The sequence below is a fragment of the Rattus rattus genome, chromosome 1 (assembly GCF_011064425.1).
Source record: "Rattus rattus isolate New Zealand chromosome 1, Rrattus_CSIRO_v1, whole genome shotgun sequence".
In the NCBI taxonomy this organism is placed as follows: domain Eukaryota; kingdom Metazoa; phylum Chordata; class Mammalia; order Rodentia; family Muridae; genus Rattus; species Rattus rattus.
The window spans coordinates 36,974,578-36,998,354 of NC_046154.1; the positions used below are offsets into that span (position 1 = coordinate 36,974,578).

General features: G+C 49.9%; 1 protein-coding gene across 1 annotated transcript in view; it reads right to left on the reverse strand.

The window, feature by feature from the left end:
* Hivep3 (HIVEP zinc finger 3) overlaps positions 1-23,777 on the reverse strand; it is a 315,153-nt gene that overhangs the window by 123,767 nt on the left and 167,609 nt on the right. The window contains 1 exon segment of the mRNA XM_032899121.1: positions 10,895-10,972. The gene's annotated coding sequence lies outside the window, so the exon portion shown is untranslated.

Genomic DNA, 23,777 nt, shown 5'->3' on the forward strand with positions numbered 1-23,777 from the left:
AGTCCTTAGATTTTGCTAGGTTTTCCTTTCTCTGGGCCCCCAGTGCCCGATGTGCTCTTGACATTCTTGACCCAGGCTGGAAATGTCTAATGCAGTAGTAGCTGGTCATACTCTCCTGGGCTTCTCAAGAGCTCAGGACCAGGCTAGGGACTGCACAGGTATTTCTCAAGTGTTCAACAGAAATTTGGATTCTGTATCCAGGACCAAGTTCAGATGTAGAGTGCCCACATCCCGGGTTCAGCCTGTGACAGCCTGTGATCTTGTGCACACACTGTTTGAGACATTTTTTCATCCTGCTTTCTTTCTCCCTTATAGGGATGATAATACAACCTGTCTCTAGGAGCTTTGGGTGAGCACGTGTAGAGAGCAGCAGAGTGTGGTGGTAAACAAGTTTAGGGCCAACTTCTTGCGGGCAGAGAACAAGAATTTAAAGCCAGAGTGGACAATACAATCAAACATAATTAAAAATAAGTAAATAAATACATAGAGAGCTTAGAAGTCTGTGGTATAATGTAAGCAATATGTAAAAATGTCTTCTTAAGGGGTTGGGGATTTGGCTCAGTGGTAGAGCGCTTGCCTAGGAAGCGCAAGGCCCTGGGTTCGGTCCCCAGCTCCGAAAAAAAGAACCAAAAAAAAAAAAAAAGTCTTCTTAAAAAAAACCAACACATTATGAGCTTTGATTTTTGTCTTGAGAACTGAATGTCGTCAATGACAAGTTTCTTCCCAAAATAAAAATAGCTTTGTTGCTTTGAGTGTTGTGTCAAACGTGTCCACTATAAAAAGTTCAAGTGTGATACACAGAAGGACAGAGTCCTGGCTCTCAGATAATTGCCATACACCGGCCATCTGCCAAGGTCTGAATGTTTGGGTCCCTCCAAAGTGCTTACGCTGCACCAGGGAGGTGACTCCGTGGGGAAGGGCACTTGCCACCAGGCCTGATGAACTGAGTTTAATTCCTGGGATCCACATGGCAGAAAGGGAGGCCCCTGGAAGTTGTCTTCTGTACATCACATGTACACCAGAACATGTGTTTGTATGTGTGTACAAGTGAGCACGTGTGTGTGCATACACACACACACACACACACACACACACACACACACACACACGAAAATGGAGTTCTGAGTCAGGTTGGCATCCCTGTGAAAGGTCAAAGGAGCCCCCTTCCCTCTGTCCATGCCTTTAACCTCAGACTTCCAGGCTGCAGAGCCATGAGTAATACATTTCTGTTGTTACAGCAGTCCAAATGGTGAACAATCCTTTAAAAGTCCAGGTGATGCCCACTCACAAATTCATATTTGCTAATTGACCCACTCCCTGCTTCCTTTATCACCACCTACAAAACAGGGAAGGAACAGTGTCAAGTCCCCTGACTTGCATGGCCCCCAGTGGGGTTGAACAAAGGGATGTTCTGCTTTCCTTTCTCAGTTTCTTGTCTATAAACAATGCAAAACATTTAGTGATGTCTTCTCTGTATTTTTGTGTCCCCTTGGTGATTTTTGGAATGGTCCTCAAAGGTATCATGGAAGTGCTGCCTAGTGTCCCTAAGCACAAAATCCCTGTTCAGTGCCCTCCAGAGAAAACATGCATTAGGCTCACTATCTCAGACAGGAGTGTGTGTAATACACGGTGTTTTAAACAGAGACAGCCTAACACAGGGGATTAAGTGACCAAAACAACAAGTGACCAGAAGCTTCGCCCCCACTGAAGTTCTATTATAGAGATGTTTAGATTTTGCTATTTCAGTGTATGTGGGGACATTATAGATCTAACCACTGTGAATCACAAAAATCGACTTCCTTTCTGAATGTACAGACTCACATTTCCATGTGAGTTGAGATATAACTCTTATATTCTTGACTCCTTGTTCAAAGTATCTTCTCATGTCCCACGGTTAGGTTTACCCCCATTTCTTCAGTTATCAGCCAATGGCTCCCTACTGATGAACAGTTTGGTTGCTTCCCCTTATGCTACTCACTATTCAAGCAATACAATTCTTATTGGCAACAAAGTAACCTATTATTCGGCACTTACCTTGGGCCATCTCTTAAGAGATCTGTGAATGTTCCTATTTAAGCTTTGTAGGAAGGCCGTGCTATTATTACGATGCTCATTTTACAGATGGACATCCTGATGCTTAGAGATGTTACTTAAGGTTTCAAGGGACACATGACCTAAACCCAGGTCCTACTGACTTCACATTCCATGTTCTTAACCGACACATTCCACTATTTTCTCCCACACATGCTTGTGCACACATAAGGCTGGGGCTTAGTCATTTCCCTAAGGTGCCTTATAAGTGGTTGCTAAGCTGAAGGCAGGCACATTTTAAATGTGTGGATATGTAGTGTTCGGCCTCCCCTGCATAGAGTCCCCTCCATCCGTCACAGTGTACCTGCTTGATGCTCCTGCATTCCCGTCTCCTGCTGCTCACCTCCCCGAGGACTCTCAGTCTTTGAAATCCCTCCCCAGCGGACAGACAGCTCACCTCTGTAGAGAGTATCTCTTGCCCTCAGCTCCTCTTTGGGAATGGCTTGTTTTTATCCCCACCTATTTTTCTGCCAGTGGTTTGTCTTTGCCTCTTTGACAGGGATCTTTGCACGGGAGGGCATCGGCTGCTTGTCCTGAGACAAGATCATTCTGTCAGTGTTAGCATTCTTTAACCTTGATTGTTGAGTTTTAAACTCCCTCACAGTTTCCACATTTGGTTTTAAACTTAAATCATCTGTAAGGAAGATGCGAGCCTTTCTTACTAGTATTGTTTTGGTATCCTCATGTTGTTTTTAATCACTTGGACTAAGGTTTATTCCCCTGCTCTCTACAGAAAACTTGCTCTAGTAGGGAGTCACCAACTTTTCTGCCTGGAAGGTTCTAGTTCACACTTTTCCATGTTGTGCCCCGGCACACTGTATCTAACTCCATGCTCCCTGATCCTGTCACGTGTCTGTTTACTTACTTTCACGGTTTATATGTATTTGCCTCAGGGAGTAGCACTATTAGGAGGTGTGTCCTTGTTGGAGTAAGTGTAGACTTGTTGGAGGTAGCGTGTCACTGTGGGCGTGGGCTTTAAGACCCTCGTCCTAGCTGCCTGGAAGCCAGTCTTCTAATGGCCTTCAGATGAAGATGTAGAACTCTCAGCTCCTCCTGCACCATTCCTGCCTGGATGCTGCCATGCTCCCACCTTGATGATAATGGACTGAACCTCTGAACCTGTAAGCCAGCCCCAATTAAATGTTGTCCTTCTGAGAGTTGCCTTGGCCATGGTGTCTGTTCACAACAGTAAAACCCTAACTAAGGTCTTAACAACCTCAAATTTCTCCAGGCTGTTCATCTATCATTTCCCCAGATGCGCTTGGTTTTATAAAAACTTTTGTTGGATTTTGATAAAGATACGTAAAGGCCAACTCAGAATCCTCCCATAGGCCTATCATGGGTTATTCTTTGCTTCCATAGGCCTACCATGGGTTATTCTTTGCTTCCATAGGTCTATCGTGGGTTATTCTTTGCTTCCATAGGTCTATCGTGGGTTATTCTTTGCTCCCATAGGTCTATCGTGGGTTATTCTTTGCTTTTCTTCCTTTGGACAAAGGGGTCTTTTCTCTGCTCTTGAACCAGCTTACAGGAAGCCAGCTTCTTGGTGGAACCTTTTCCAGTCAACCTGCAGGCAGTGATGGCTCCCTCCCTCATGACTCTACCTCTGGGTCACTGCTCCTCATTCAACCTGAACCACAGCTGTTGCTTAGATGCTGAGCTCCTCTCGGAAAGGGGTCCTGCGTGGCCTGTTTGTGCAAGTTTGCTGTACCTAGTATTCGAAGTTAATAGGTGGATGAGAAATACATGAACACATATAAGGAAAACCTCCCCCTGGACAGCTGACTGGATGAAGAACTGAACCTATGACAGAGGTCCACTTTTTGTTATTGTTGTTTGTTTGTTTGTTTGTTTGTTTTTTATAAGTCTGGTGTTAAGAAAGGTTTGCTCTCGGCTGCATCTCTAAGAACAAGCCAGAAGAGAAAAGATTTGCAGTTAGACGGCATGCACGGGCAACATGCCTCAACAGCCCTTCCCAGAGAACACCACCCTCACTGAGCATCCAGAACTCTTCTTAGGAGTGGTCTCAAAATGCTGGAAGGCCTCAAAGGAACACAGTTGACTTTCACTGTGTGACTTCCGCCTGGTTGGACACTTAAAAAACAATTCCCCGTGACCATGATGTACAATAACCAAGAGCTGGGATTACTAGACCCATTTTGTAAACCAGGAGACTGAGGCTGGAGCCCTCAGCTAGTGAACAGTAGGAGGCAGGAGGTTTTCAAAGGAAAGCATCCAGGGCATCAGAGGACGAGAGGCTGCTGCAGCCAGGGGTTGTTGTGGAGCAAGGGTCCTGTCCTCACTCAGTGGAAATAGTCCCGAGAAAATGTCCCCAGAGCAGCTGTGGTGCTGTTATGCATTGTTCCTGAAGAGCCTCAGACTTGGGTCAAAGAGCCACTGACACAGGCTGCATTGTCATCGTGGAACTGCAATAGGGATGGGGGAGGCCTCCATCTGCCCCTCCCCATAGCCTACCCAGGGTCAGGGTTTCTGATGCAACCCAGTCCTGGAAGTGTAGCAGGCAGCCCTTCCTTACTCAGCTGGCACTGTGGGGCAGGCTTCACCCGATTCCCAACCTGGGCTAAAGCTTGGGCTCTCATGGCGAACCATGGTGCAGGCCCCAGGAACACGAAGGCTAGTATCCCATGGCTTTTCTGCCTTGTGGAGTTCCGTTCTGACCAAGAGGAGGACAACAAGCAAAGCTGTCCCCTCTCCTAAGGGTCACGGTAACAGCTAAGTGCTTGGGGGGCCCAGGCTCTGGTGTGTTCACAGGTGGACTGTGGATATCAGGCGAAGGCACTTGGGTCTTATTCACATGGACAAGGGGAGATTCCATCTGATCTCAAGCAAGACTCTACCATAACTGCCCTTTCTACCTTAGAAATCGCCTGCTGGGAAGTATTTATTTTTAACAAACCTGCCTCCCCCCACCCAGTGCCGAAGGTAAAACCCAGAGCCTTGTGGATGCTTGACAAATGCACAACCACTAAGCTATGCCCCAGCCCAAACGTATTATTTTAACATACAAAAAGGGACAGCTCAGGTGGCAGAGCTCTTGCCTAATAAGACAAAGCCCTGGTTTGACCCCCAGCACTGCATAAAGGTGTGTGCCTGCAAGCTCCTGGACAGATGCAAGCAGGAGGACCAGACAGACGGACCAGACATCCTTGGCTACGCTGTGAGTTCGCAGTCAGCCTGGGATGCAGAAGATTATCCAGAACAGTTGTTCTCGACTGTTCAAATGCTGCAACCCTTTAATACGGTCCCTTATGTTGTGGTGACCCCCAACCATAAAATTATTTTCACTGCTACTTTATACCATAATGTTGCTATCATTATGAATCCTAATGTAAATATCTGATGTGCAGGATATCTGATATGTGACCCCTATAAAAAAGGTAATTTGACCCCCCCCAAAGGGGTTGCAACCCATAGGTTGAGAACTGCTGGTCTAGAAAGAAATAGAGGGAGGAAGGAGAGAGGGAAGGAGGGAGGACACCTTGTGATATAGACTTGTGATCATAGCACATAGGAAGGCTGAGGCAGGGGGATCTTGGTTCAAGGCAGCTGGCTTTACTATGTGTCTCAAACAAACAAACAAACAAACCCCAAGCCCAAAATGATTAAAGGAAAGAAGGAGAAAAGGAAGGGAGTGAGGAATAATTTAAAGTGTCCCCACTCTGGACGAACCATACCAACAGAAGGAAAGAGATCTAGCTGCTGGCTATGACTCTAGCTGGATCCAGCTGAGTCTGGCTACATCGGGCTCGGCCACTTAACTACAGGGTTCTGGAAAGGAGAAAACCTTGGAGTATGAGACCCACCCTTGCTACATCCAAGTCCCTGCTACTACTGACTTGCTGCATCACTCCAAGCAAAGTGATTCCCATCTCAGTCTCTGTCCCCTCATCTGCGAAAAGTGAACTCTACAGCTGAGTACACATCAGCAGGAGAAGCGGGGCACCGAGTGACACTGTCGCTTTGTACAAACAAAGTGTTTTAGTGCTCTAAAAGGCTCTGCACACACACACACACACATACAGACAGACACACACAGACACACACACATACAGACAGACACACACACACACATACAGACACAGACAGACACACACACATACAGACAGACACACACACACAGACACACACATACACACACACAGACACACACACACACACAGACTGACAGACACACACACACAGACACACATACAGACACACACACACACACATACAGACACACACACATACAGACACACACACAGACATGACACACACACACAGACATGGACACACACACATACACACACACACACATACACACACATACAGACACACACACACACACACACACACGGTCAGTTCAGACATGCCGCATCCCCAGGTATTTCTCGGGACATCTCTCTGAGTTGTTTCTGTTCAAACCAGAGCCCCTGGCTGTGTTTGTGCAGCCGCCTCCCATGTGTGCTGGGTGGGCCGCCTGCCCTCCGTGCAGTCTGCTGGCCATGAACGCAAACAACAGCCCCTTCCTGGTGGGAGAAGGAACAGGGAGCCGGCTTGTTCTCCGAGAGCAGAGGGCTGGCTGGTGAGGAGAAACGTTTTAAGGTGGGACACTTCTTCCTGCGCTGCTGGCAGCTGTCTACATAAGGTGCCCATTATATGCAGGCCTCAAGGCCAGCAGGCCCCAGCCTAAAATTAGTGTCTACTGAGTGTCTGCCAGGGACACAGAACATCGGAAGGTTAGCTGCCTCCAACCAGCCACCAGGGCAGAAGGGGGAGCCATGCAGCCGTGGCATCTGGTTCTCCTGGGCAGAGGGACAGACAGCCTTGCCCAGTGGCCTGATTTGGTAGCCCAACCTGGTTCAAAAACAGAATACAGACTCTAGTCCAAACACACACACACACACACACACACACACACACACACACACACACACACACACACACACACACAATTTAAAATGTGTCACTGTTCAGTCAGAAAGAAGATGGGAGATGCTGGACCAGTGCTACAGGCCTATAATCCAAAATACTTCAGAATCTGAGGCAGATCAAAAGTTTGAGTATGCCTGGGCTACTGAGTGACTTCAAGACCCTGCGTCAAACTAAAAATCAAAAATGGCTGGTGCAATAACTCAGTGACAGAGCCCTGAGCTCAGTCACAAGTAATAGAGGGGAAACCATTTGGGTGGACAGAGTAGCACATGACTTTCATCCTTGCTCTAGGGAGGCAGGGGCAGGTTCTGTGAGTTCGAGGTCAACCAGGGTTACATATAAAGGCCCTGGTGGGAGGAGAAGCAAGAAGAAAAAAGAGGAGGAGGAGGAGGAGGAGGAGGAAGAGAAGGAGGAGGAGGAGGAGGAGGAGGAGGAGGACAAAGAGGAAGATAAAGCAAGAAAGAAGGAAAGAAAGAAAAAAAACATGTGGGAAGGAAATTGACTATTTCAATCACATTGTGGAGAGGTAAGAAAATGAACTTTTTCTGCCATTTCCAATTTTCTTCGTAAATATGTGTTACTTTGAAACCAGAATGGAACACATTAGGAGGGGTCTAAACTACACATTTATGTTAAATATACAAATGATGAGTTGTGCCTGTCTCCAGGGCCAAGCACACATGTGGGTTTAAGTCAGAGATCTGTACCCCTTGCTTTGTGGGGAAATGGCGGCCCTGAGCCCCTGAGCCCGGTGCGGTGGAGCCTCCCCACCCCCACACTGTTCATTCTCACAAGTGCTTTTTATTCCTGCTCTGTGGAGCTGGGAGTGGAGGCCCAGAAGGTGGGCTGATTTGCCAAGGATGCCTAGCTAGGAAGCCTCAGAGCCAAAGCCCAGCTCTGACTTTCAGTGGACAGCCCCAAGAATCTTGGAGGAGGAAGGATCTTTGCAAAAGCACAATGAAGAAGAAGCCTCCCCTTCTCTAGTGTCTTTTTTTTTTTTTTTTTTTTGGAGCTGGGGACCAACCAGGGCCTTGCGCTTGCTAGGCAAGTGCTCTACCACTGAGCCAAATCCCCAACCCCTTCTCTAGTGTCTTAATCATCCAGGAACAACCACTTGCTTAGAAAACTAACTTCCTCCCTCTATCCCTTCTTTTCTCCCTCCCCCCCTTTTCTCCTTCTCTCCTTTCCTATCTCTCTCCCTCTCTCCCTCTTTCTCTTTCTCCCCCTTTCTCTCCTCATCTAGCCTGGGGCTTGAAGTCACAGTAGACTCAGTCTTGAACCACTGACTCTCCTGCCTCCACCCCTAGTGCTGAAGTGATTACAGGCGTGAGCCCCATGCTGGGAGAGAAACCAGTTTTGAATGATCTCTCCTCCCTCACAGGTGGGGCCCTGTGATCTGGCCTGTTGGACATTTGCAGGAAAAAGTGACAAGCGCTGACATGGGGCACAGAGGGCTGGAAGGGGTGGTGGTAGCAGGAGAGGGTTGGTGGGGGGTTTCCATTTACACACCCCTTATCCAGTCCTCTCAGTCTCTCAGGACTCCAGGAAGTATATCCACACAAAGACCTTAGACAGCATTGGCTGCCCGGCTGCTTCTCAGCCTTCTCTAGCTGTGGTGACCACTGACTCAGGTCGTCTCCTTAGGGCACCCACCCCATCGTGGACCTCTGTCTATGATCCATAGCACAGACCGCACAGGGGTCCAGCCCCACATGTATCTTTCCATGTGCTGGGCACAAACACAGTAATGTCTCCAGGCCTCTTCAGTCTGTGGGCAGTCTAGGCCCACAAGCCCATGAGGAAGCCACAAGAGCTCTCCAGCCTCTTGCTCCCAAGGCTGCCCTGCTGTCCTCAGCATGGAGTCCTCCACCGATCCTCAGAACCTGCAGGCCCTGGCCCAACCGTGACTGTCCAGATGACATCGTAGCCAATAGTCTGGGAATGCCTCTCTGTGACAGAAGGCATGCTGGGCAGGTCACCAGAACCGCCAGTTAACAATGCCCCAGTGCGTGGGAGGGTTCCCACAGCTTGGCTTTTCATGTATCTGAATGTATTGTGCAGTCTGCTGCCTGGGCAGCCCACTGCTCCCTCCCACGGCCCCTCGGAACTGCTACTCCCTGCATCCCTACAGCACCAACCCACATACCGTCCTCCTTTCCTCCCTTCCTCAAGCCTTCTCCCTGCCACAGCCCTTAGCCGCACACTGTGCCTCTCTCCTGCGTCTGCCTGGTTTCTCCTGGGTGCCAGGTTTCTTTCTCACAGTGCAGTCACTCCTTTGTTTACACAGCATCTTATTATTGCCTGGCTTCTAGTGTCCACTGGCACCGAGGCTGGGTTCTGGTGAGTGCATTTTGCCAAGGAAAGCTGAGATCATTACATCACTTCCTGTTGAGATGCACGTGTTCATGGCTCATGATTCCTTGGAGCTAAATCCCACAGGTCTTTCCAGTTACTTGACCCATGGCAGGGGCATGAGCCAGACAAGCTCACCATGTGAGCGCCAGCCCCAGGATGGTTCCTGTACAGAACGCTCATACCACACTTCGTTTGATTCTGGAACCATCTAAGAGGCAGGTGGCCAGTGACTAGGGCACTCAGTTGACTCTGATCCCCCATTCCCCATGGGAGGGCAGGACAATGTTGGGAGCAGCTCTTTTGCCCCAAAGCCTTCTCTCTCTTCTCCACAACGGGATGGCATCCATGACAGTGTCTGGGCCTCTGCCAAGTAAGGGAACTAAAGCTTCAAGATGTGAGGGGACCTCACAGGCAAGGGGCGGGGGCAGGTAGGAGGGCAGGGACTAAATATTAGTACTGAGCCCTTAAAAGAAGCCTAGAGGGCCAGCAGAACAAATAGAAATATGCAGCCTCAGAAGGTGGGAGATTAGGAGACCCTCTGGACAGTACCAGAGACTCTCGGGACTCAATCGGGGTGACCTTAGATAAAATCCCAGCCGTGGGGAAAGGAACTGGAAGAGTCCACTTCCAGTAGATAGTCAGGGCCTCAAAAGGAGGGATGGAGTTACCAACCCATAGTCAAAATTTCTGACCCAGAAGTGTTCCTGCCTAAAGGAACTGCAGGGACAAAAATGGAGAAGAGACTGGGAAAGGTGGTCCAGTGACCAGCCCAACTGGGAGTCTACCTCATGGGAGACACTAAGCAAGGCCTGACATTATTATTGATGCTACGGTGTGCTTACAAACAGGAGCCTAGCATGGCTGTCCTCTGAGAGGCCTAACCAGCAACTGACTGATTTGTTCATCTCTGTGCTTCAATGCATAGCATTGAATTGTGCAGATTACAGAGTTCAGCACCCAACAGAAGATATCAAGGTGAATGGCCATGGCAGGGAAGGCCTGGAGCTGCAAGTTATCTGAGTCTCTCTTCAAGTATGATCTGAGAGAAAGGATCTAGAGTCTTCTGCGAGTTCTGCCAAGCATGCTCAAATACACTGTGTGCATCCATCCCTGTACAGGTTTTCTGTAGCTGCAAGGCCAGCAGGACAATGTAGGAGCCTGAGCCCCAGGACATAGCTCTGGTACCATCCTAGTCCTCCTGGGCCTAGACCAGATGGATTCTGGGCTGCTCACTCGCTGAGTCTGCTGCTGAGCTCTGCGGGAGTGTGCCAGGTCTATGCTGAGGGCTGAAGGCAGTCTCAGTCAGAATGGGCTTCCTGGCTCTCCTTCCAGGACACCTTCCTCATCACACTGATAGCAGTAGAAATGTTATTAATGACCCCCACCCAGACATTTGGGTGCATTTGTTTTAAAGTCACATATCTCCTATCTACCTCCTACCTGTAAACACGGACTAGGGCTTTTGATACAGGTCTGTGCTGTACATGTGCAGGAGGAATCTGGGGGAACTCACCTATCAGGAGCTTGCTGGGATGTCATGGTCAAGGCAGGCCAGAGATTCTCAAGAGCTTCAAGGCTGTCAGAGGGAGACCTGTTGGGGACAGAGAAGTAGATCAAACTTTAAAATGTGCATCCATGGACTGACCCTGGGCTCCAACCTCATAGGTAGCAATGAATAGCCTAGTAAGAGCACCAGTGGAAGGGGAAGCCCTTGGTCCTGCCAAGACTGAACCCCCAGTGAAGATGATTGTTGGGGGGAGGGAGGTAATGGGGGGAGGATGGGGAGGGGAACACCCATAAAGAAGGGGAGGGGAAGGGGTTAGGGGGATGTTGGCTCGGAAACTGGGAAGGGGAATAACAATCGAAATGTAAATAAGAAATACTCAAGTTAATAAAGATGGAAAAAAATTAATAAATTTTAATATTATTTGAAAAAAATAAATAAAATGTGCATCCAAAGTAAACCTTGACTATGGGTCCTTCCTCACACAGTCACTCCAGGGACAAGACTATGTTCCCTGGGCAGAGGACACAGCCTCAGCTCCCCACTCAAATGGGAGAGTCTCCTTCCTGCTTCCCAGACCTGCAGTTAATCCCAGGCCAGACTTCTGCCTGTGGAATTCTCAAGGTCATATTCTTCCTGGGAAAACACCCTTCGTGGCTCCTTGAGCACCATCATTGAAATTCTTTTTCCTATCATCCATCCATCCATCCATCCATCCATCCATCCATCCATCCATCTATCCATCCATCCACAAGAGCATCTAATGGCTTAACACACTGTTAGCCCCTGATAATGGGTCTCAGAGAGATGGAGTCTAGTAAGGAAGGCAGATGGAGGCTCAATTCCAATACCCCAGGCTTCTGTGCCGAGCCTAGTGTGGGGTCTCCTTCTTCCACAGGATCACCATGCCTGTCAAAGCACCTTGAACATGTACAGGACAGTGAATGCTGCTTCTGTTGTCAGCTAATAGACTCACTTTCCTTGAAATTATTTCCAAAGCTCCCCCTATTGGTGACCAAGAACTTAGCATCTCATTGAGAAAAAACAGCAACACAACCCTTTGCAATTAACTCCGATTTGGGCAATCACAACATCACCATACGGATCTGAACAATGGTTGTATACACACTCATTTAGGACACTATTCACATCTCATGGGTTTGAGCTTCATGCTCCAGGGCATTTATTGAATACTCATTCAGCAGTCAGACCCATGGCCCATTGGTCAGGTATCCAGGTATAGAAAGAGCATCAGCTCTTCAGTGAAGCCTGCTGATGCTCAAGACCCATTCAGACTGGTCATGTGCTCTTGGACAGGCCATGTCCTTTCTCCAGCTCACAATCCTGAGGAGTAATTGGAAAGGTATTAAGTGAGAATGGAAAATAATTAAATGAGATAGCAGAAAGCACTCAGGGCCATCCATCCATCCAACTCAACAAATTTCAAATTTGCAGAAACAAATTATAAATTGCAGAAACTCAACAAATAACAAATGAGAAACAGGATTATCCTCACCACCACTATTTTATTACCATTATTTCTAATACCATTGTCATCACCATCACCACTATCATTATTACCATCACCACCACCACCATCACCACCTTTATTACCATTATCGCCATCACTACCACTATCACCATCACCACCACCATCACACCATCACCACCATCACTGTCACCACTACTATCACCACCACCACCACCATTATCACATCATCACCACCACCACCACCACAACCATCACCACCACCACTCAACATCATCACCATCACCACCAACACCACCATCATCACCACTACCACCACCATCACCACCACCACCATCATCACCACCACCACCACCACCATCACCACCACCACCACCACCATCACCACCATCACCACCACCATCACCATCATCACCATCACCATCACCATCACTCTCACAACCACTACCACCACCATTATGCCCCTGTCCCTAGCATGACCACTATCATCACCATCATCTTACCAGTATCATTCCCATCACTGCCACTCCAAAGACCACTGTGAATATCGTCATCAGCACCAGCAGCCCTGTCACCACATCACCACATCACCACTACTGTTATGACTGCATCTTTGCCACCATCATCATTATCATCACCATCATATATATCATCATCATCAACAACAGGAGCAGCTTCACTGTCGTCACCATCACTGCTATCATTACCATCCATGATCTTATCCACTCACGCATTGAGCTTATTGTCACCATCACCACCATCATGAGTACATCATCACTGTCAACAATAGTGGCACTGCTGTCAGAGTCATGATGACCAGTTTCAGCATCACTGTCACCACTATAGTCACCACTATCATCATCACTACCATCAGTATCATTCCTATTGTCATCATCATCAACAACAGCAATGGCAGACTACTGTCTACCTCCACCCCACCACCACCACCACCACCTCTACCACCAACCTACCTCCACCACCACCACTACCACTGCTATACCACCACCCTACCCCACCACAACCACCACCCCATGCCCCACTTCTCTGTTAGGACCCAAGTCCCTGTATTGTGATGGTGTTGTCTGAACACCCATTATCCAGGTTTAAGCCTAGCCCTGTAACCAGATCTGCCTGAACTTGGGGTCAGTTGCTTAACACTTTTGTGGTGGTAACTCAAAGAGCCATGAGTGTCAAGTAAATGCCCAGCAGCTGCCGATGCCCTTAGCATTATTCCAGCTCTTCTCACCAGCAGCTCCTGAAGGCTGAGACTATTTCAGTCTCATCTCTTTCTCTCCCTAGGGCTGAACACAAGGTCTCTCTCCCAAAGACACCACTAAGGGATTGTTTGAAGAGTGTTGGAGGATCATACAAAACCAGATGCAAAACAAGTCCAGGAGTGGGAGCCCACAGCTTGGCCAAGGAGAACAGCCTTCTGGGGACCCTAAAGACATCAACAGAGCTCCTGAAGGGAGCCATTTGTCACTCACAGAGTCGATCTGCGGGGCCACTAGGACAACTCATTTGTCAAGCTGACACCAAGTTTTCACATTAGCCAACCCCTGTCTACTGCTCTTTTCCCTACATTGACATTTTGTTCCCATCTGCCACCCCATTTAGCCTCCATAAAAATGCTTGGAGGCAGGGAGAATAGGACTGACAATCCATTTTGAAAATAAAGAAGCTGAGGTTCAGAGAGGTGACAAATTTTTCCAAAGGGTATACACCAGTGATGGTCGTGATACAACACGGTCCAAGTTTCTATGCATGGTCTTGACTCTTTCCTGATAGCTCCATGATACCAAGCATATAACATTCTCACGGCCCAGTGCTCCCCACAACATAGGATTGGATTAAATTACTCTGGGTGTTATTCTAACATGTCTGCTTTAAAGGAATGCTCTAAGTTACACCACGGCAGGGAGATCCTGAGCAAGGACATGGGTAGCTACACAAGTAATCAGAGCTCCCACCGATGAGATCCCATGCCTGGCTCTCCTGTGGAGCAGTTATAGCATGCTAGGCTACTGACTCCTCTGTGCCTTGATCTCCTTGCCTACGAAGTAAAGACAGTAATATTTGTCTGCTGTGATGTGAAGTTGATGTGAAGATTAAATGAGCCAATCCATTCATGGTGTCTCACACATCAGTTGAAACCCAGGAAGGTTTAGGTATAACTATTGCAACTAGTGATGTGCCTCCTATAGTTAGCATAGGTCCCACCACAGCCAGGGCTCTTTTAGGTGTCAGACTGGGTGTCTGGCTCCCTAGGAAGGCTCCAGAGATACAACTGACTGGTGTTGGGGCACAGCATGCCCCCCTGCCTGGCACCATGCCAAATCAGCTCTCCAAGTCCTCCCTCTTCTCCAAGCTGCCAATGTGTAGGATCACAGGTTGCAGCCAGGTATCTGAATTCAAGTCCTCACCCTGTCAGCCTGTTACTCCATACCTGTGCACTTGCCTCAGCTTTCTTGACTATAGAATGTGAACAATCACATCCACCCTCAAGGGATGCTGGGTAGGTTAGATGCCCATAGTGACAGAGACAACAAGAATGAATGAATGGGCAATAAGATTGGTAGCAGGTGGTTGATGGAGTTTGTCCCTTCCAGGCTCATGCTAAGCTGAGTGTACCTTCCATGGTGTGGGGTCCTTTACCAGGGCTTGCTAGTAGCCCAGGTGCCACCACGTGGTTCAAAGGCTGAGGTGAAAAACACATTCTCTATTTGGCAATTAGTGTAGATGAGGCTCCATGGAGGTGGGTGACAGCTTGGGAAGTGGCCCTCTGGATAGTTAAAGAGAGGCTATTATAGAGCAGTGTCTACCACATGGCAATGAATGGATGAACCAGTGAGTGAGTGAATGAATGAATGAATGAATGAATAGGCAAGTGAATGGAGCAGGGAACCCACACAAGTAGTTCCTATTAAGTGCTCAAGATGGCGAATAACAACTGGTGAGCACATCCTACCCCCAGTCGGTCACAGTCTCTGACGTAGTTGGCTACACACCTTTCCTGTCTTCAGTGTCCTCCCTACCAAGGTCTAGAGGTTGGTTGCCCTGCTCAAGAGAGAACATTTACTGATCCAGAAGCTTCCATTCTCGTCTGACCGCACCTGCAGGTGGGCACCCTGATGGCAACGTGTACCAGCTGTGAGGCCCTGGGCAAACTCAATGCCTGTGCCTCAGTTTCCTCCTCAGTGAAAGCATGTTGATATATAGCTCATTTTGCCCATTTGTACAAAGATGTTGACCCACAGAAAGCACAGCAAGGAAAGCACATAGTTCAAGATCACAAAACTAACACAGGAAGAGCTGGAGCGGTTGGCCTCAAAGCTCCGCTCACCTGCTCATTCATTCATTCACTCATTCACTCACTCACTCATTGGTTCATTCATTCATTCCCATGTGGAAGACACTGATCATAGCTTCTTTTTAAAGATATTTGTATTTCTCTTTGCTCAAAGGCCTTGGAATATAAGGAAATTCAACTTAACAAAGACATTTGACAGGCATTCCGCAAAGAATAAGACCACTCTGAAACAGCATGACTGTCCTGTGTACTTGGTCTCCTCCTCATTTTAGACAACAATCCAGGCAGTCTGAAGACTTGAGAGAAGCTAGCCAGGTTCACACACTAGGATTCTGGGTATAAGCTCGCATCCGTCTCATCCCAACTTCACCATCCCAGGAATACGCTGAAGGGGAAAGCTTGGAGGCACACACCATGGAGCAGTGGCAGTGTAGAAGACAGGAAGGGCAGACTTGACAGTGGCAGTCCAGTGCTGTCTCGGTTAGCACAGGACAGTATGCTGGCTGCATCCAGTGGGCGCCCCTGGTTATGTGAATGAAGCTTTCTTGGAACGCAGCCACATCCAGGCATTCACATATTATTGGACGTGGACTAAGGTCAGGCTCAAACCTGATGGAGCTGGAACAATGGAGCCTAGGGCCAGGGGGAGGGGACACTGTGTTGGTTGGAGGCACCTGGGACAGACTTGAATGATACTCCACTACCAGTCAGCTGGGTCCCTGGCAAAGCTTCTGACTCCTAAGCCTCAGCTTCCTTGGTTACAGAGAAGGAAGATGGCGGCCCAGTGAGAGAGCTGTCAGAAGAGCTGCATTCATCCTGCCAGCCCCACCCTGGGCAAGCAGAGCCCCAGCCAAACCTTCTCAGCATGGAGGCCAGCCTGGGTGTGGGCAGTCCATCCAGGCAGTCTTGAAGAAAGGCTCAGGAGGAGCTGGGCTGTGACTGGTGAAAAGAGGATTTGGAATGCAGTGTCTACAACTCTGGGGAGGGGATGTCCCCCAGGGGATTGCAAGAAAGGTTTGATATAATGCTCTGCTCTATGAGGGAGACAGAGGGTGCCTTTGGGAACTGACAGAATGTGTTTATGTGACTCCTGCTGCCCCCATGCAGCTGAGTGTAAGGACCACGAGTCACAAGAGTCATGCCATCTTTTGGCTGAGGGTCGTTGTTGCCTTGGAGGACATTTGCTGCTATTTTGACTGCCTGTCACCTCTCTCCATTCCTGGGGATGCAGAGCCCCTGTCTCCCCACTTCCTTCAGCTGAGGGGAGGTCCAGGACTGAGCAGACACGTCAGAGTCAAGCTGCTAACCTCCGAGTCTGTGGCTCGCCCTGCTGTCTCTGCAGCTGCTACTGATGAGTTGCTGCTTCTAGGTCCCTGGAGGTGCTGAGTACTTTCTGAACTGTTTCTCCAGCCTGGTTTCCTGTCAGTTCTGCGTTATTCATGTCACCTGTCCACCACACACACTATGGCATACAATCTATAACATCAGCTTCTGTTGCTCACACCAAAGAGCTCTGGTGGCCTCAGGGGGAATGAGATCAATGGCTTCCCCTAACACCTAGAGCTGTGCGTGACCAGGAGCTCTGGCACAAACCGTGAGCATAAGAGAATCCCGTTTAACATTCCATTCCATGTCTCCTCTGTGGTTGGAGGCCTGCCCCTGTGGGCTGAACCCTTCTCCAGGCCTAAGTCTATTGCAACAGTGGCTTCAACCCACCTTCTAGAAACTGTTTCCTGGGCCTCGGTCCTGAATAATGGGATCTATTGCTCATATTTAGGTGGGGAGGGAAGCCTGTTTTGGAGATTCTGAAAAAGTCTCTTTACTAATGAAAAAGAATTTGAAAAAAAAAAAGAAAAGGCATAAAATGAGGGTCTCAGGAAGGTGTCTTTCCTCTGTAGCAGCACGTGCTGCTGGTATACAGGCACAAGACCCTGGGGCTGTTGTCAGTCAGAGGCACTGGAGAAAGGATGCTGATGGGAGAGGAGCTGGCAGTGAGGAGACTGGGAAGTGCCTGGTTCACGGATGTCACTGGAATGTGACCCATGCAGGACTTCCCAGCTTCAGGCTTCAGGAACTAACCCCTATTGCTTAATCCCCCATAGCCAGCTTTTTGTAACCTGTAGCCCAGAGCAAAACATGACCTCAGCTCAAAGCTGGGAACATAAGCCCCGCCCCCTACCCTCCACCAGGAGCTGAATTAACAGCCTCTGAGCCTTGTGAGATGGCGCTATGTGAGCAAGGGTCTGACTTTCTACCACAAGAGCATGCCTCTGCACCACCCGCATGCCCCCATCTTGTTCCTAGCTTGTTCTTCAGTCCTGGGGACAGGGCTCAGCCACAACCTCACACCCTAAACTCCTCCCTTGGTATCAGAACTGATCGGCTCTGATTGTGGAGTATGGCATTCTGTCCTAAAGTACCTGCTTCTGCCAAGGACTAGGAGTCTTGCTGTAGACTCCTTGAATCCCCTACAGTGGGTTGCTGTGAAGAAGCTGCTGTGTCTTTTTACAGATAAGGGAGCTAAAGCCCAAGAAATTTCCCATTTGTCAAAAGTCACGTGGCTGCTAAGTGGTAGTGCCCGGGAGATCTGTGCCTGATGCCCAGTCAGCCTTTTGTCTGCACTCTCGGCTCGGCCACCTCCCGGGTTGGCTTTCTCGTCCCCTCCACATAGTGGGCACGGTTAGATTCATCTCCTCTCTTCTCAAGGCATAGTACTCTAGCCCCTATTCTGACAGGACTTATTCTTCTTCAAAAAGAAAATGAGACAGACAAGAGCTGAGAGAATTTGCATAGCAGGTATGGGGTGGGGTGGGGGGTGAGGGACTCAAATGCAAGCCTGCCAGCTGCGGGACTCTGGCTTTCCAGGTTAATGATGGCTGCACATCACCACTGCTTCCAGGTGCCAAGTGGGTCATGAAGAGCTCGGGTTTGGCCAGACAGTCCCACATGCAGGTCTCAGCTCTGCCCCACAGAGCTCTATGAGTCTGAGGCAGTCCCACGGGCATGTGACCTCTTTGAGCCTCAGACTCTCCAGCTGTATACGGAGCTAATGACCCCCTTCTGGCATGGCTTCATGGAGACATGAAGTGCGTCTTCCAAATGCCTGGCTCCCCACAAAGGCTGGTTTCCTCTCTTGCCTTTTCTTCATCAGTTCCTGCTGCCACATGGAGGCCACTCCCGAGGCCACTGGCCAAGCCGTTCCAGAGATGCCCACCACGTGGTTGGCAGGGACCTGAGCACACACAACACACTGGAGATAAACACAGGGTCCAGGCACCTGATTCTGAACAATGGGTTATTCTGGGGCTTTAATTGCTCCTCAGGGGGCAGATAGGCTCTGCACAGTGATCAACGCTGGAGGTTGGGAAGAGCACCAAGCCGCTAACAGTAGAGTTGACACACCAAGTGCAGGTGCAGAATTCCACTCATTGGCCACACATCCCAGAATGTCACAAAGGAGGGTGCTTCACAAGGCCCTAGGGTGATCAAGATTCTAGTGTACAAATGGGGAAACTGAGGTGCAGGGAAACAAGAGCTTTGATCAAGGCTTCAACAACTATCCCCCTGATCCTTCCTCCAGGCAGGGCTCTGTGCTGTGCTTAGGAGGAGTGAAAGAGACAGACTCTATCGTGGGGACAAGCATGAAAGGAAGTATGAAAGTATGAAAAGACTGTGGCAGTGTGAAGGAGGTACACTCTTTCTCCTGGGCCATCATTCAATAAGGAGGGGCTCGACTGTGCCAAATCCTAAGTGACTCAGGAGCTAGAGACACAGAGAGCAGTTTAACGCCTGCCTTCGCTGGGTTTGGTCTCATAGCTGAGGCACAGTAGTGGGCAGATGGAGAAAGGCATGATAGAATGCTGGGGCTATGTATGCACTAGAGAAAAGAGAGGGGACATGGGGACTCGAAGATCTACAGTTGGCTGATGCTTTAGGCAGATGGCTGGGGTCCATGCTAATGGGGACAGATTAACTTTAGCAGGAAGACAGTCCGTGCAAATAAATGTTCTGTCCCGAGTGATGATGGAGAGCCATACTCTGAGTTGACTTGCTTCCTGGGCCACTGAGAACCTAACAGAGCCAAGATCTGCCCAGCGCTCTGCACAGCATGCATCACTCCCTCAACTCCCATAGCTACTTCTCCCTACTCATCAGGGAGGAAGGCGACAGGGAAACCCTTCAGCTGTCATCCTGAGGCTAGACTCATGCCAGGATAGATAGAGGAGACCAAAAGGCAGACCCTATATCACCCACACATAACAGGGCAAGCCTGGTTCTCCCTCCCCCCCCCCCCCCCCCCCCCTCCCCCCCCCCCCCCCCCCCCCCCCCCCCCCCCCCCCCCTCCCCCCCCCCCCCCCCCCCCCCCCCCCCCCCCCCCCCCCCCCTCCCCCCCCCCCCCCCCCCCCCCCCCCCCCCCCCCCCCCCCCCCCCCCCCCCCCCCCCCCCCTCCCCCCCCCCCCCCCCCCCCCCCCCCCCCCCCTCCCCCTCCCCCTCCCTCTCCCTCTCCCTCCCTCTCCCTCCCCCCTCCCTTCCCCTCTCCCCTCTCCCCCTCCATTCTTCCCTTCCTCCTCTCCTCCCGGCTTCCATTTTCCTTCCTCCTCTGTCTTTCATCACTGAGGGTTGAACCAGGTCCCCATCAGCAGATTATCTCACTAAGTTGCCTAGGAAGGCCTTGAACTTGCTAACTTCCTGTCTCAACCTTCTGAGTACACAGATTTCCATGCCAGAACCAGCAGGCTTGGGTTTGCCTTTTCTTCCTGTATTCACTATTGGCCCTGAACATGATGATTACCAGCTCCCAGAGAGCAGCCTGAGTCATCTGCCTGAATCCGGCAGGGAACCACACTGGGCTACCGTGCAAGCTGAACTTGGAGGACAGGGCAGGTTGAATTCTGGGTTCAGAATCATCTTTCTTCTCTAAATGATGCTGGGAAAGTTAACTGGTATTTGTGAATGAGAACGGTAATTGTGCCCCAGGCTCTGCAAAATTATATGGTGACTTCAATACTACTGTTTCCATTATAGAATGATGGGTTGAAACACGAGTTCATTCAATTTGTAACCTACGGTCCTTCCCACAATGTCTTGCTCCCTGGATGTTCTGTCTCCTGCTGTCCTTTCCAGCGATGGGGGACTTACAACCTGCAGGCAGCCTAGGGTGTGTTTTGACAGTCTCTGAGTATCCCAGATTTGCTTATGTGTTGTTTTAATCCTGCCATGCTGAGTTCCGGGATGCAGAGAAATGAGTAATGCTTAACCCCCTGGGGGAGGGCACCCAGTAGGATGTTAGGGAGCCAAAAGCACCAGAAACGGTGTCTCTGGTCATCAGGTAGGGAGTGGCCCTCTGCAGGCTACCAACTACCCCGTCATGGCCTCAGAGCTAGCAGCTCCTTTCAAGAGTTCTGCTTCCCTGGGTACCTCCTGCCCTGGCTGCTCAGGGGCTGGACTGTGGGGCAAGGGTTCTTAAGCCCTGATGTATGATTGATGACTCGGATGAGCTCACCGGCTCAGGGAGGGAGGGTGCTCCAAGGGGAGACTGGAGGGAGGGCTGGTTATGGATTTTAACCCTCTGATGTTATTGGCTGGGAATTTACCATCAATAATTCAAGGCAGTAGGGAGGAGGGGAGGAGAAAGAGGCAAAAGTGAGAGGGAGGTGAGGGGAAAGGGAGGGAAGGGATGGAGGAAAGGAAACAGACAGGAAGGAGGCAGAGACAGAGATGTGGGTGTTTCCCATGTCAAGGTGCCCCCCACCTCCTGTCACTCAGCAACTGCTGTTGTCCTTGGCAACCAATGGTACTCTCAGGCTCAAAGGAGAAGGGGCAAAGGGTTGCTGACTACAGGACCTAGGGTTTTTGTTGCTGTTGTTTGTTTTTGTGTTTTGTTTTGTTTTCTCCATTCCTTAGCACTCGAAGGTGGCCAGAACAGGAAACAGGGAACCCAGAGGGTCCCTGCCAGTCTCAAAGACATTGAGGCCCAGCTCACCGGGGACTGACCTGTGCTGAGGAGAGCCTGGGACTTCTGTCACCCCGGAGAGAAACCAGCCATTGGCCTTCTGGACAATACCAGAACTTTGTTGCTGAAGCTGAAAAAATTAACTGCTATATTTAAAAAGCATTGTTCAGTTGCTATGGCAACAGAGGGGCTAAGAATAATATAAAAAGAAGATGATATGCCAGGTTGTCACTGGCAACCCAATTTTAAGTGTGTGTGTGTGTGTGTGTGTGTGTGTGTGTGTAAAGAGTTAGGTGGGGAAAATGGCAAGGTTCAGACCATCTTCCCTGCGCCCTCTGGCACCATCTGCCCTGGCAATGTGTCCAGGCATCAGCCAGACCTGGCACCTCATGGAGCTGCCTAATTCTGAAGAGAACTGGCTCATTCTGGCCTTGTGCCTAAATAAAGGTAGCTCTCAGGCCCCTGATTGCTGTCCTTTCCTGGCAGTCCCTCCCCAACCCCCTCCGCCTAGATTGCTCCCCCCACCCCACCCCATTGCGGAACCCCAGCCGGAGGCACCTCTCAAGCAGATGGCCCCCAAATAGCATCTTCTCTCCAATCTCAGAGCTTTCAGCAGCCTGGTGGACTCCCAGGGGACCACCAGGGAAGGCAGATGGTCAGGAGAGAAGAGCCCGAGACACATCTATCAATCTGCAGCCTGGATGTCAGGTGGCTCAGCATGGGTGGCGGTTCCTCTCATGCTGCTGGAGAGAAGTCCAGCCGGGCCCAGGGGGACGGGAGGAGACCCACAGCAGTGAGGGGAGCTATACGGGAGACCCATGGGCCCTCATGAACCTGACAGCTGCTTGACAGAGTTGAGGTAGCTGCACCACACCCATGGGGAGACACAGCAGCAAACAGTCAGACAAGATGCCCACTGTACTTTGCTGGTAGCAGGTTTTAGAAGCATCCATCTGCTTTTGTATCTGTCAAAGTCATGCAATGGGGGAGAAAAGCTTTGAAGTCAGCCAATCCAGGATTCCCATGCAGGCTGTCACAGACTGTCGTGCGAACAAGGTGTTCACCATCTCTGAAAGTGATAGCTTTAGAACTATGGATGGGCCTCAGTGAGCTGGAGTTCCTAAGGTGCCCACTGGGCATGGAGAACAAACTCCCTCAGTGCCCTATTTCACTCTGACACCAAGCTCAAGTCCAAATCCATCTGCTCAATGAAACACAGAGTGGCGCGTACCAGGGAGGCACCGGCACACAGAAATGGGTTGTGAGGGACACTGGTGGATCATTGTGAACAGAGGGCTCTGCTGATTCCGGAGGAAAGGAGAGACTTCCTACAGGTCTGAGGACAGAGATGGGGAGGGAAGGCCTGTCTATGTAGGCATGGCCTGAGCAAAGGGTCAGGAAAGCAGGTGTGTGACAAGGAGAGGAAGGGACGGCAGGGCCCATGGGGAACTAGCCATGGGGTGATCCTGGATGGAGGATGCTAGTGGGCCTAGCACAGGAGGCCAGGCTACGGGAGAAGGCTTGAGCTTAGACAAGGGAGGATTTCACAGCCGACAGGCAGTACCTGTGTTCACGATGCTCTTCGGTCATCTCAAGATAGATAGAGGGCGAGTCTATTTAAGGCCTCTTTAGGGCTCCCCACAGCCCAGGGTATCCACTGTATACAAGAGGAGCTTCACGGTAATGGCAGTGGGTATATTGATCACATTTCAGGGCAGGTATCATATTCACTTCTGTGTGTGCGTGAACTTTTTGTTCTGTTTATGTGTGAGATAAAGAACATGAAATGGGGGTGGGGAGCTTGAAGGAGTTGGTGACGAGAAAGAATATAATCAAAATATATTGTATGGAATCTCTCTCTCTCTCTCTCTCTCTCTCTCTCTCTGTGTGTGTGTGTGTGTGTGTGTGTGTGTAGCATCATGCTGATTCCAAAACATCCTCTAATAGGAGATTCCAAGAGAGGTCTCATGGTATGTGTGGTCACAGAGAGCTTTCTGGAAGAGAGGACATGGAATAGCCTTCCAGAAAGACAGCAGAGCCCTGGTCAGAGGGCAGGTAATGGTGCACTGGTAGATCTGGGCAGGGCTGGGCTAGAGCCATGACTTCCTGACTTTGTGGCTATGTTCTGTGGCAGTGAAGA